The 13,242-nt window shown below is 42.0% G+C and overlaps 1 protein-coding gene across 1 annotated transcript in view; it reads left to right on the top strand.

Annotated features, from left to right (window-relative positions):
• Positions 1-5,199: 5,199 nt before the first annotated feature.
• KCNMB1 (potassium calcium-activated channel subfamily M regulatory beta subunit 1) overlaps positions 5,200-13,242 on the top strand; it is a 174,515-nt gene continuing 166,472 nt past the window's right edge. The window contains exon 1 of the mRNA XM_040404759.1: positions 5,200-5,318. The gene's annotated coding sequence lies outside the window, so the exon portion shown is untranslated. The remainder of the gene's footprint in view (positions 5,319-13,242) is intronic.

Genomic DNA, 13,242 nt, shown 5'->3' with positions numbered 1-13,242 from the left:
CAAGTTTCCCGGTAACACCCAGAGTGGGGGGACATTCTGGGGGTTGAATCCGGGAATCTCGCCCCTCGTACACACGAAATTTGTAAGTGTACCCTGAGGTACTCTCACAAATTTTGTATAGCTTCACGCCATACCTCGCCCGCTTGGAGGGCACATACTGGCGGAAAATGAGTCTCCCCTTGAACGCAATGAGAGACTCATCAACCGCGACCTCCCTTCCAGGTACATAGGCCTCCATGAATTTGGCCCCAAAGTGATCGATGACCGGCCGTATCTTATACAGACGGTCATGGGCAGGATCACCTCGGGGGGGACATGCTGCATTATCGGAATAATGCAGACATTTCCGGATGGCCTCAAACCGGGAGCGTGTCATGGCTGTACTGTAAAGTGGGGCCTGGTATAGGACGTCCCCACTCCAGTACAGCCTGACACTGGGTTTTTTGACCAGGCCCATATGCAGCACGAGGCCCCAAAATATCCTCATTTCGGCTGCACTGACCGGCGTCCAGCCACCGGGCCTGGCCAAAAAGGAGCCCGGGTGTTGAGCGACGAACTGTTGGGCGTACAGATTCGTCTGCTCCACCATCAGATTTACCAGTGGGTCACTGAAAAAATGACAAAAAAAGTCATATTCAGTGTAGCCCACTGTGGAAATCTGGATTCCTGATTGGCCTACAAAATCAGGAATCACGGGCTCGTATCGCTCTGGGCTACACCAGACAAGTTCACCGGCAGGGGGCTCCGGTGGATTTAACTGGTGGGCCGGGAAACCAGTACGAGCCCCAGAGCTGCTCGTACTAGTGTGGGCCACAGGGTCCCTAACATGGCGGTCCCCTTGCTCCGCCTGGCGGCGTCTCCGCCGCCTTGGGGGCTCATCATCATCGCTAGATGATGAGGAGGATGCGGATGACAACAGGAATGTGGGGTCATCCTCATCCTCACTGGGACTCTCGGAGTCGGAGGCAAGCTGGGCGTATGCCTCCTCGTCCGAGAACGTCCGGCGGGCCATAGGGGAGTGTGTGTCTGCGTGTATATGTGCGTGTGTGTAACTCTTTATTTTGTGTGCGTGTGTGTGGGGGCACGGGTGTTCACGAACTCACCCTAAAACTAACAGAAAAAAAATAAAATAAACTAACTAAAAAAAGGGCAAAAAATGTGGGGGAAAAAAAATCAAAACCGCTGATCAACCGTCCGAAGTTGATCAGCGGTGGGGTGTGCGATGCGCTAACAGTGGCCGGACACTAAGTGCCGGCCACAATCAGCGTACACAAAAAAAAAAATGCACCCCAAAAAAGGTGTGGGGGGCAGGGGGTGGGGGGGGCAAGTGGCAGCACCCCTGGGGGGTCTAGGGTCACACAGCTGTGCTGTGGACCCCAGACACCCTAACTTAGGTTGATGCAATCAAAGTTAGAAAAGTTCAGAAACTAACTTTCCCTTTTTTTTCCCTGCCTAAACCAAACTTTCCCTATGCTGTCCCTATGTACCTGATGGGGGATGCTGGGGCACAGATCGGGTCCTGGGGGCACAGATCGGGTCCTGGGGGTGCTGGCAGCGATGGTGGACACACGTGCAGGCAGCTCCTCTCTCCTCCGGCTCCGGAACACAAAAGGAGGAGGAGAGGAGCGCCAGCCTCTTTTGAATTTGCCGCCGGACCGCCCACAGACCAATCAGAAAGCGATCCTGAGTGGTGATGTCACCATCACCACTCAGGATCGCTGGATGGTGATTGGTGGGGTGAAATCACACCACCATCACCATCCTGTTCCGGGTTATCGGGTCTTCAGAGACCCGAACAACCCGGAAACGCAGAAAACCGCAGGTCTGAATTGACCTGCGGTTTTCTGCGATCGCATACATGGGGGGGTCACCGGACCCCCCGGCGCATTTGCCCCAAGTGCCTGCTCAATGATTTGAGCAGGCACGGGGTTACGATCACCGCCCACCGTGCGGCGGAGATCGAAAATACACAGGGCGTACATGTACGCCCTGTGTCCTTAAGTACCAGGGCACAAGGGCGTACCTGTACGCCCTATGTCCTTAAGAGGTTAAGGAGTTAAAAATGCAGTTTCAAAAAATACTATTTTTTTTATTTTGAAAAGAATCGATTCGCTCATCCTTAGGTAGAATTGATTCAGGTCCGAACCAAACTTTTTGAAAAATTTGTCGAACTTGAAATTAACCGAATCTCTTAAGGTTCGCTCATCTGATATAAAGGCTGTATTACACTGGCCAAACCTTGCGGTTTACCTGGTGGTCGTTTCGCTGTGAACTTTGCGTGTTCACAATTTGCAGAATATGCGAACATATGGCAATATTCGCGGTCGCCATATTCTTTTACATTGTGAAGAACTTTGACCCATGACACATCCATCAGGTGGTATAGGAAAGCCAATTAAGACTTTTTAGCACATGGACATACCCTCTACCTTATGAATAAACCTGATCTGGCCGCCATTTTACATTCAGTCTTTTGCCAGTGTAGGGAGAGGTGTCTGTGTGGAGCAGGGACAGGCTGTTAGGGACACCAAACGCTAGCAAATAGGGCCACAAAAGTCCTTTTAACGACTGGTATAGGTGTGCTATTGATAGGTGTGATTCACAGAGGGGTGTGATATACTTATAATATACTTTTATAATGAGTCAAAAAAACTTAGATAGATCTATATAGTGATCACCTGGAAGTCAGGGGCTTAGGGACTTAGGGGCTAGGGGCTTACTAGGGCCATTTTTATATAAGGTAAGGTTCCGGACAGGGTCGCTCTTAACAGGGCGTGTGCTCTGTGGTTAGGCTATCAGGGCCAGAATAGCACCCCCCTGTAGGGCAATATCAGGGACAGTTCTTTGCCCACGCTGTCGTTCAATACCACATCATCATCTAGCCCAGGGATGGATGTTTTTTGCTTTACCTCCGGGATTCATCGATGTGCACTGGAACCCCCCGGATTGTGGTAGGACATATGGTTTCTGATTTGGTGCCGCTGAGCACTTGTTATTGCCTACCACATCTATGCTTTTTGCTTAACTTTAAAAATTTTATTTATTTTCACTTTGAGGGATATCTTTTAGGGTCCATTCACACGTCCCCAAAATGGGTCCGCATCCGTTCCGAAATTTTAAGGAACGGGTGCACACCCATTCATTTTCAATGGGGACGGAATGTTCTGTCCGCATCCACATTTGCGAATCCGCACTTCCGCATCCGTGCTTCCGTTTCCGCAAAAAAATAGAATATGTCCTATTCTTGTCCGCAATTGCGGACAAGATTAGGCATTTTCTATTATAGTGCCGGCGATGTGCGGTCCGCAAATTGCGGAATGCACATTGCCAGTGTCCGTGTTTTGCGGATCCGCAGAACACTTACAAACGTGTGAATGGACCCTTAGGCCTCATTCAGTCGGCCGTATGCTATCCGCAAACATGCAGATCCGTTTTTTTGCGGACAGTTCAGCATGTCCATAAAAAACGGATAGCATTCAGTATTTTTGCGGACCCATAGACTTCAATGGGTCCATGTCCTGATTTTCACGGACAAGTATAGGACATGTTTCATTTGTTTTGCGGAAGCGTGGAATAGAAAAGAGCCCCATAGAAGTGAATAGGTCAGCATCTAATCCGCAAAAAAACTGATCCGCATTTTTGCGGATAGCATACGGCCGTCTGAATAAGCCCTTAATAGTAACATTATTAAAGGTTAAGTTTTATCTTCATGTATATTCTAATGGATTGCCTTCCTTGTACAATGTTATAATATACTTTCTAACATAGAAAGTATATTATAGTGCATTTGTATTGTGCGGCAGTTGTGTGTGGTTCTGCTGCGATAAGGCAGGTATATAGAGGGACAAGCGTTATTGAAACAAATAATTTCTACTGGTGTGATATACCAGTTGCCCCCCCAAAAAAAGTGATTGAAGCAGTGGTGGTATATACCACCGTCCATCGCTATTCGCAGGAACGCTCGTTAGCGATGATCTGGTGGTGTAACACCGCCATAAATTACCTGCTTGTTCATTGTGCAATTAGAATCTTTCAACATCATTGTTTGCTGGTGACAGATCATGCTGTCTAATCACGATCTTCTGCCGACAATGATTCAGTATGAGGGCAAGCAATGGCATTAGCAATCACTCCTCTCTAAAATGTGGAGGAGATTGCTGCATGCAATAGCAGCTGTTTCCACTGCAAGCGAGCAGGCAATTGCCTGGAAGGTATCCCTCCCGACAATCGCCTGCAGGATTGTTTAATCGAATGCAGCCTTAAGCCTTTTCCTGTGGTACTCTCCTGAGGTAGACTATTCCACAGTTTCACAGCTCTGATAGTAAAGAAGCCTTTTTACCTCTGGTGACTGAACTTTTGTTTTCTCTAGTCAGAGACAATAATCCATTGTCTTTTGAGTGGATTTTATGTGAAACAAGTTTTCCATGAAAGAAATACCATCCACTTGAAATCTCAGTAAATATATTATTAATGAACAGGGAAATAAATCTTGGTAGATGAGTTTATTCCAGCTACATGTACAAGGTAGAAAACTGTTGTGATGTGATCTATATTGTTCCACTTCTATTTGCTAGTACCAGTAGCATCTCAGTTACCAGTGAAACCAATACCACAGGCTACAGTGTTTGTCTTGTGAGACCTTCCAGTTCTTGTCAACACCTGTTCTAGTAACAGTAGTCAGTAGTCTTGCCGTCTAATCATCAGCTAGCTTTTCCTTTCTGTACTTTCATCTGCGCTTTATTTCCATACATCATCTCATGGCTTTCTTTATGAAGATCATAAAGATTTTAACATTTCATCTCAACCACTCTCTTCTTCTACCCTGGATAACAAAAACACTTTACAAGGAATAATGCAATTTACAGAGCTTTTTGAGATACACAATGCAACAGATTTTATTAAATTGTTTCCATAATATACTAAGAAATGGAGAAAATGCCAATTTAGCTGCATGCACATCTTGCTTCTTAAACCTTATATAATGTTTTCAATATGTGACTTAAGTCGTATAATAAGTACACTGGAAACAAGAAAGTTTCTGCATTTCAATAATACTCAAACACAATTTTTCAGTATTTAATGTGAGCGTAGCTTTCTGAGGAGCTATGGGTGAAGCATAAGAGAGATTCATACCTTACCATTTATGGCCTTAAGATAAGTTTAATTGTTTTGATAATGGAAGCAGTGTGAAGCAACCCAGCCAATAATAGCATGGAGCTCTGTTCCTTTACTGGACACTTGTTAACAATTTCTTTACTGGAATATGGAAAAGTGAGCAGAATCTCAAGAAGTAACAGAAGCAAGCACTACTATACACTGTAAGTATCAATTATGAAAGGATCTTTAAGTTTTTATTGTTTGTGCAAATGTTTGCATTCAATAATAGCTGTATACCTGTCTGTCTATCTATCCGTAACAATAATAATAATAATACTACAGCATGTCACTTGCCAAGTTACCACTTAATCTGGTTACATTTACTTGAAAAAAAATTGCTCTGTTATACAGATGCACTAGTGTTGAGTATGAAAGTATAGTAACTAACTATTAAACAACATATACAATACTATAACTGTCAAAGTGCTATCCACATTGTAAATAAAAGAGTTATCTACTGTAGGTAATCTTGCAAATGTTTAATTGTGCGGTGTAAGATATATAGTCCCGAAACTGTGCTCATTTATGAAACATGTACTTTTTTTTTGCAATAATCATAATAAAAAAACGGAGACAAGGCGGTTCACAATATGCAAACTAAATGCAGCAGTAGAATAAATAACAGTGATGTGTTTGTAAAGAAAGGTATCTTTTTCCAAATAACTATTAAATATTTTAGAAATTTTAAACTAAGTACAAAAAGACCGCCCCTTCTTGTATTTCATAATTACAGTACAATGTAATGCATATGCAGAGGTACAATACATATGATAATCCCAATTACTACCCCACAGAGAAAGAGACACAAATCAAATAGGGGGGTGATGCACCACCATTTATGACAACTATAATAAAAAGAAAAGAGCATGGTGCCCCAATAGTGCACAATGTATGGGGGTCATGTACTATACTGAAATATGCAGTTGGATTTCAGGTGCAGATAGCGGTGCAATAGTTAGTTACTTACTACAGGTCTAAAATTGTGGGTGTGGCGAGGGCGGGAAAGGGGACAAGACACCAGCTAGTTTACCATTTTCTACACCTGTTTTAGGTATAGAAAAAGGTCTAAATGTAAGACCGCTAGAAAGCTGTCTTACATTCAGAACTGGCACTGGATGCGCCAAAGTTATGGAAAGGCATGCTCCTCTTCATAACTTTGGCAGATCCACCTCTCCTTTAGGGCTTTAGGGCATTTTAGACACCAGTCTTAATAAATGTGCCCCTATGTTTCTAAAATAAAGTAATAATAAGAACACTTACTGTTGAGCTCATATTATGAGATGCGAGCACAATCATGCTGTAGGTTTGATACTATAATTGTCCTGGTTCCACCACTGCTTGGTCCATTAACTAGAGTCATAGTGAATTATGTCTGTGCTGTATATACAGTTGCAAGAAAAAGTATGTGAACCTTTTGGAATGATATAGATTTCTGCACAAATTGGTCATAAAATGTGATCTGATCTTCATCTAAGTCACAGATCTGCTTAAACTAATAACACACAAAGAATTAAATGTTACCATGTTTTTATTGAACACACCATGTAAACATTCACAGTGCAGGTGGAAAAAGTATGTGAACCCCTAGACTAATGACATCTTCAAGAGCTAATTGGAGTGAGGTGTTAGCCAACTGGAGTCCGATCAATGAGATGAGATTGGAGGTGTTGGTTACAGCTGCCCTGCCCTATAAAAAACACACACCAGTTCTGGGTTTGCTTTTCACAAGAAGCATTGCCTGATGTGAATGATGCCTCGCGCAAAAGAGCTCTCAGAAGACCTATGATTAAGAATTGTTGACTTGCATAAAGCTGGAAAGGGTTATAAAAGTATCTCCAAAAGCCTTGCTGTTCATCAGTCCACAGTAAGACAAATTGTCTATAAATGGAGAAAGTTCAGCACTGCTGCTACTCTCCCTATGAGGGGCCGTCCTGTAAAGATAACTGCAAGAGCACAGCGCAGACTGCTCAATGAGGTGAAGAAGAATCCTAGAGTGTCAGCTAAAGACTTACAAAAGTCTCTGGCATATGCAAACATCCCTGTTAGCGAATCTAATATAAGTAAAACACTAAACAAGAATTGATTTCAAGGGAGGTTACCACAGAGGAAGCCACTGCTGTCCAAAAAAAACATTGCTGCACGTTTACAGTTTGCACAAGATGTTCCACAGCAGTACTGGCAAAATATTCTGTGGACAGATGAAACCAAAGTTGAGTTGTTTGGAAGAAACACACAACACTATGTGTGGAGAAAAAGAGGCACAGCACACTACATCAAAACCTCATCCCAACTGTGAAGTATGGTGATGGGGGCATCATGGTTTGGGGCTGCTTTGCTGCATCAGGGCCTGGATGGATTGCTATCATCGAAGAAAAAATGAATTCCCAAGTTTATCCAGACATTTTGCAGGAGAACTTAAGGCCATCTGTCCACCAGCTGAAGCTCAACCGAAGATGAGTGTTGCAACAGGACAACAACCCAAAGCATAGAAGTAAATCAACAACAGAATGGCTTAAACAGAAGAAAATACGCCTTCTGGAGTGGCCCTGTCAGAGGCCTGACCTCAACCTGATTGAGATGCTGTGGCATGACCTCAAGAAAGCGATTCACACCATACATCCCAAGAATATTGCTGAACTGAAACAGTTCTGTAAAGAGGAATGGTCAAGAATTACTCCTGACCATTGTGCACATCTGCAACTACAGGAAACGTTTGCTTGAAGTTATTGCTGCCAAAGGAGGTTCAACCAGTTATTAAATCCAAGGGTTCACATACTTTTTCCACCTGCACTGTAAATGTTTACATGGTGTGTTCAATAAAAACATGGTAACATTTAATTCTTTGTGTGTTATTAGGTTAAGCAGACTGTGATTGTCTATTGTTGTGACTTAGATGAAGATCAGATCACATTTTATGACCAATTTGTGCAGAAATCCATATCATTCCAAAAGGTTCACATACTTTTTCTTGCAACTGTAGTATAAAACATGCAAAAAAATCTGGGACACTTTCAGCACAGGTATACACACACAGGAAAGTGCATGGAGGTAAAATTTTGAGGTCCATTAGTGAATACTACACAATGCGGTGCTGAACTGGTGCCTTCATAAGGTACAATCAGCCAAGAAAAAAATATACAGATTTAAATACATATTTGGGTGGGGGAAAAAAATCAAATGAGAACAAGGTAAAAAGGAATAAGGTAAAAAAGGCTAATAATTAGGTAGAAACAAACATGTTAAAATTATAATTTGACAGGAAAAAAAGATGATCAGCATTGTTGTGAGCACTGCTGATCCATCACAAATTAGTACATAAATATTTATAGGATTCATAATAAATTCTTAATGATATAAAAATCTTAATAAATACTTAACATAGTAATTTATGGGGTCATTTATTAAGACTGTCTTTTTAGACTCTGGTCTTAATAATCCTGCGTTGGCGCTTGATGCACCTAAGTTATGTAGAGGTGAAAATGATAAATGAGATGGGCAGCCAGCCGGCCTCCTTCACCGCCCATGCAACGCCCCCTTTTTTAGAACTGGTGTACATGGCGTGGATGGGGAAGAAGTCACAGATTCGGATGCAAATCCCCTTTGCCCTATATCGATTCATAAATGACCCCCATAGTTTGTTAGGTTGAAAAAAGACATCTGTCCATCTAGTTCAGCCTGTTATCCAGCAAGTTGATCCAGAGGAAGGAAAAAGACCCCCATGAGGTAAAAGCCAATTTTCCTAATTTAAGAGGAAAAAATTTCACTCCGATTCCAATCAGGCAATCAGAATAACTCCCTGGATCAACGACCCCTCTCTAGTAGCTATAACCTGTAATATTATTACACTCCAGAAACACATCCAGGCCCCTCTTGAACTCTTAGGCACCTTGCAGACGAGCTTTCCTCCCGCAGCGAGTCCGCAACGCAGCTCCCGGCCTGATCTCCCAGCGCTGCCGGGGGTCATATAGCATTATATTGGTTTATGATGCTATATAACCCTTACAGTTCTGGAATGTATTGGATAACACTGGCATAATGCTGCCAGTGTTATCCAATACATTCCAGAACTGTAAGGGTTACATAGCATAATAAATCAATATAATGCTATGTGAAACCTGTCAGTGCTGGGAGGTCAGGCCGGGTGCTGCAATGCGGACTCGCTGCTGGAGGAACGCTGGTCTGAAAGGAGCCTTAGAGTAAATTAACCATCAACACCACCTCAGGCAAAGAGTTCCATATTCTTGCTGCTCTTATCGTAAAGAATACTCTTTTATGATTGTGTAGAAACCTTCTTTCCTCTAGACGCACAGGATGTCCCCTCGTCACAGTATAAATAGATCATGGGAGATATCTCTGTACTGTTTATACAGAGTTATTAGATCTCCACTCAGTCCTCTTTTTTCTAAACTAAATAACCCTAATTTGGATCATCTTTCTGGGTACTGTAGTCCACCCATTCCCGTTATTACATTAGTTGCCCTCCTCTTAACCCTCCTTAGCTCTGCTATGTCTGTCTACAGCAGCCCAGAATTGTACACAATATTCCACGTGTGGTCTGACTAGTGATTTGTAAAGTGGCAGAACTATGTTCTCATCACGGGCATCTATGCACCTTTTCTTGCATTATTCCTTCCCATGTGCATACCCTTACATTTGTCAGTGTTAAACCTCATCTGCCACTACTCTGCCCAAACCTCCAATCTATCCAGATCCATCTGTAGCAGTATACTGTCCTCATCTATGTTAATTACAGTTTAATGTTGTCTGCAAAAATTGATATGTTACTGTGCAAACCTTCTCCAAGATCATTCATAAGTATATTGGAGAATAGGGTCCAATACTGACCCCTGAGGTACCCCACTAGTGACAGTGATCCAATCTGAGTGTGTACCATTATTAATCACCCTCTTTTTTTTTTATCACTGAGCCAGTAACGTATCCACATACAGACATTTTCTCTTAGTCCAAGCATTCTCATTTTATATACTAACCTTTTATGTGGGACAGTATCAAATGCTTTGGAGAAGTCAACATATATAACATCCATTGACTTACCCAGGTCAAGTCTAGAACTTACCTCCTCATAGAAACGGATTAAATTAGTTTGACATGACCAATTCCTCATGGTGCCTTTCTCAGAGGCCATTATGGCACCAAAAGCGGCAAAAGGCAGAGTGGACCCAGCATGCATGTGGAACCTGCATTCCCTGTGTTTTATGGTGGCCAGTATGGCACCATAACAGGTAGCATTTTGTGTTAGGTTCCTGTCATATAGAGATCGCCTTGATGCCGGCAGACAGGTGCAAATCATTTTGTACAAAATGTATTTGCCAAGAATCTCAAATTTATAAAATGAGCATAGCATTAGCACCAGAATAATTTCTAGAATTATGGCATTATTGTACTTTATCTGTGTTTGCAGAGAGCTATTACATTGTCTTTTTTTGTCTTTGTGCTTTCAGCCATGGCAACGTGCATCTGCACATTGGGATGTGCTGACTGACCCCCTTTTTCATTGCAATTCCTCACGAAGCCATGCTGTTATATGCTTTTTTCATTGACGTACTCCAAGATAGCATAGCTTAGAAAACCTTCAATCAGTTTACCCACGACAGATGTTAAACTTACCGGCCTATAGTTTCCGGGCTCTGCTTTTGACCCCTTTTTGAATATTGACACATTTGCCATGCGCCAATCCTAAGGAACACTCCCTGTTAGTATAGAGTCCTTAAATATCATGAATAAGGGTCTGGCTATGACATTACTTAATTCTCTTAGGAGACGGGGGTGTATGCCATCCGGTTTCAGTGATTTATCTATTTTAATCTTTTTAAGACACCACTGCACTTCTTCCTAGGTGAGCCAGGCCACTTCTAATGCAGAGTTTTACATTCTGCATTTCCTCAGTGAATACCGTGGAGAGAAAAAAATATTTAATAGTAAAGGGCTAACACTGCTTTTATTTGCCTTTCAATTTTTTTCCCCTTATAGTTTTTCAAGGCTTCCTCGGTACCCTCCTGTTTCAGTGATTTAAATGCTTTCTTTTTGTCATTTATTGCTTCTTTTAAATCTCTATTGATTTACATAGTTTTTTTCTTACCCTTTTATTACCATAAGGTATGTACCTTTCACAATTAGAGTTTATGGTGCTTTTTAAAATATCCCATTTTGTGGCAGCATTTTTATTTTTGAGGAAGTTGTCCCAGTTGGTGATGCTAATGGCCTCATATTTTTGTGCCTCCCTGAAGAAACACTTTTGAATGACAATTGGAAGGTTATTACTTTATGGTCACTATTTCCCAGGTGTCCCCCAGCCTGCACATTTGTTGTTCTGTCAGGTCTATTGGTTAATACGAAGTCCAGTATGGCCATCCCTCTAGTCAGATACTGAACTAGGTGGGCAAGATAATTGTCTTTGCCAACAACCTTTTCCTTTACAAGATCTAAAGGTTTCAGTTTCCCAATCTATATCCAGGAAGTTGAAGTGCCCCATAATAACGACCTCATTATGATTTGCCGCAGAGTCATCTTTTCTACACATTGGTCAAAAGTAGCCAGAAAGTGGCCAACCCCTGATAGTAAACAGGCTAGCGTGTAAAAAAAAAATAAAAAAATTCTCTCTGCTTCAGCTTCAAGAATCTGTGTAGAAAATCAAGGGGGATTTGTTAAATTGGCATAATTAAAATATTGCTCAAATCTTCCTGGTGTAGAAGACTTAGGTCTGCATTTCATGTCTACCACCTGCAACGGGCGCCTCCCACTAGGTCCCTCTATGTCGAGCGTCCCAGGTGTAGGAAATGCCGAGTGGTATAGTGCGGCCTAAAATGTCTCTTTATGGGTGTAACACCCATAAAGAGACATTTTAGGCCGCACGATAGCACTCGGCATTTCCTACACCAGGGACCCTCGACATAGAGGGCCCTAGTAGGAGGCGCCCGTTGCAGGTGGTTCTCCTACCTGGATACGGCTGGACCCCAGGCTTTGGCTCCGAAGCAATAAATAGGGGGAATAATTGAAGGATAAAAGAATAACTTGAGTCCAGACCTTGAGATGAAGTTCAATGGCAGCTTTACTTTGTATAAACGTTTTAAAAAATATTTACAGGTTTTGTCTTGGTTCCAGCGGGCTTTAGCATGAAACTGGCAGGCAAAATCAACTCTGCTATATCTGTTTCTCTCTGACTCTGCTGTACTGACAGGTTGGCTGTATAACTAAGATTCTTCTGTATGCTGCACTTCACTTTTTGGTCTGACTCTAGTTTATGCCAGGGAACTTTCCTCCTGGCTCTTGAGGCTTCAAGATTTGGCCTCCATGGCCATCAGAGCTTAGGGTACTCTGGCTGGCATGGGCATGTCTAGACTAGAACTCCTGCCCCACCCTTACTGCAGGAAGTAGGACAGCCACCTCTCTCCAGAGGAGGGGTTAGAATGGAATGGAAGGTTCCATTCTATCTAACTGTAGCTCTGCCGTGTTATTTTCTGCCACCTGCTGGTGAACCAGGTGCATTACATGAACAGTTACATAACATTAGAAATGCAAAGTGTGGAGGACCTGGAATAAATGCATAATATGACATGAGGTTAGACCAATAAAGACAGTAGGAAGGTGCTGTCAAACTTATATAAAATATAAATATTTTATATAAGAGATAAAATGTCAATAAAATATGGAAATCAGTCAGGAAATCCACTAGGCGGACATAAAAACGCCTTTTATTTTATCTTGAGACTCAAAATTAAATTTATGCAATTAATGAAAACAAAGGAGCAATCAATTATGCAAAAATATAAAATGTATTTACAAAGGAGTAAAATCCAATATAAAACAGACATAAGATCAATGGATAGACAAATTGACGCAGTACCAACAAACCACCACTAGATGGTGGTGTAACGCACTATTGCTTTCTCACCAGCATAAAATTATCTGAAGACTAATAAAATATATATCATACACAATTGAATATAAAAAGAATAAACATGGATTAATATTGGCAGCATAACTGATCCACCGTCTCCTTATGACCAATCAAATATATATATATATATATATATATATATATATATATGATATTAATATGATATT

Source organism: Bufo bufo, chromosome 1 (assembly GCF_905171765.1).
Source record: "Bufo bufo chromosome 1, aBufBuf1.1, whole genome shotgun sequence".
Taxonomy (NCBI): Eukaryota; Metazoa; Chordata; class Amphibia; order Anura; family Bufonidae; genus Bufo; species Bufo bufo.
Note: the sequence above shows the minus strand (reverse complement) of the source record. Positions and strands in the feature narration are given on the sequence as shown.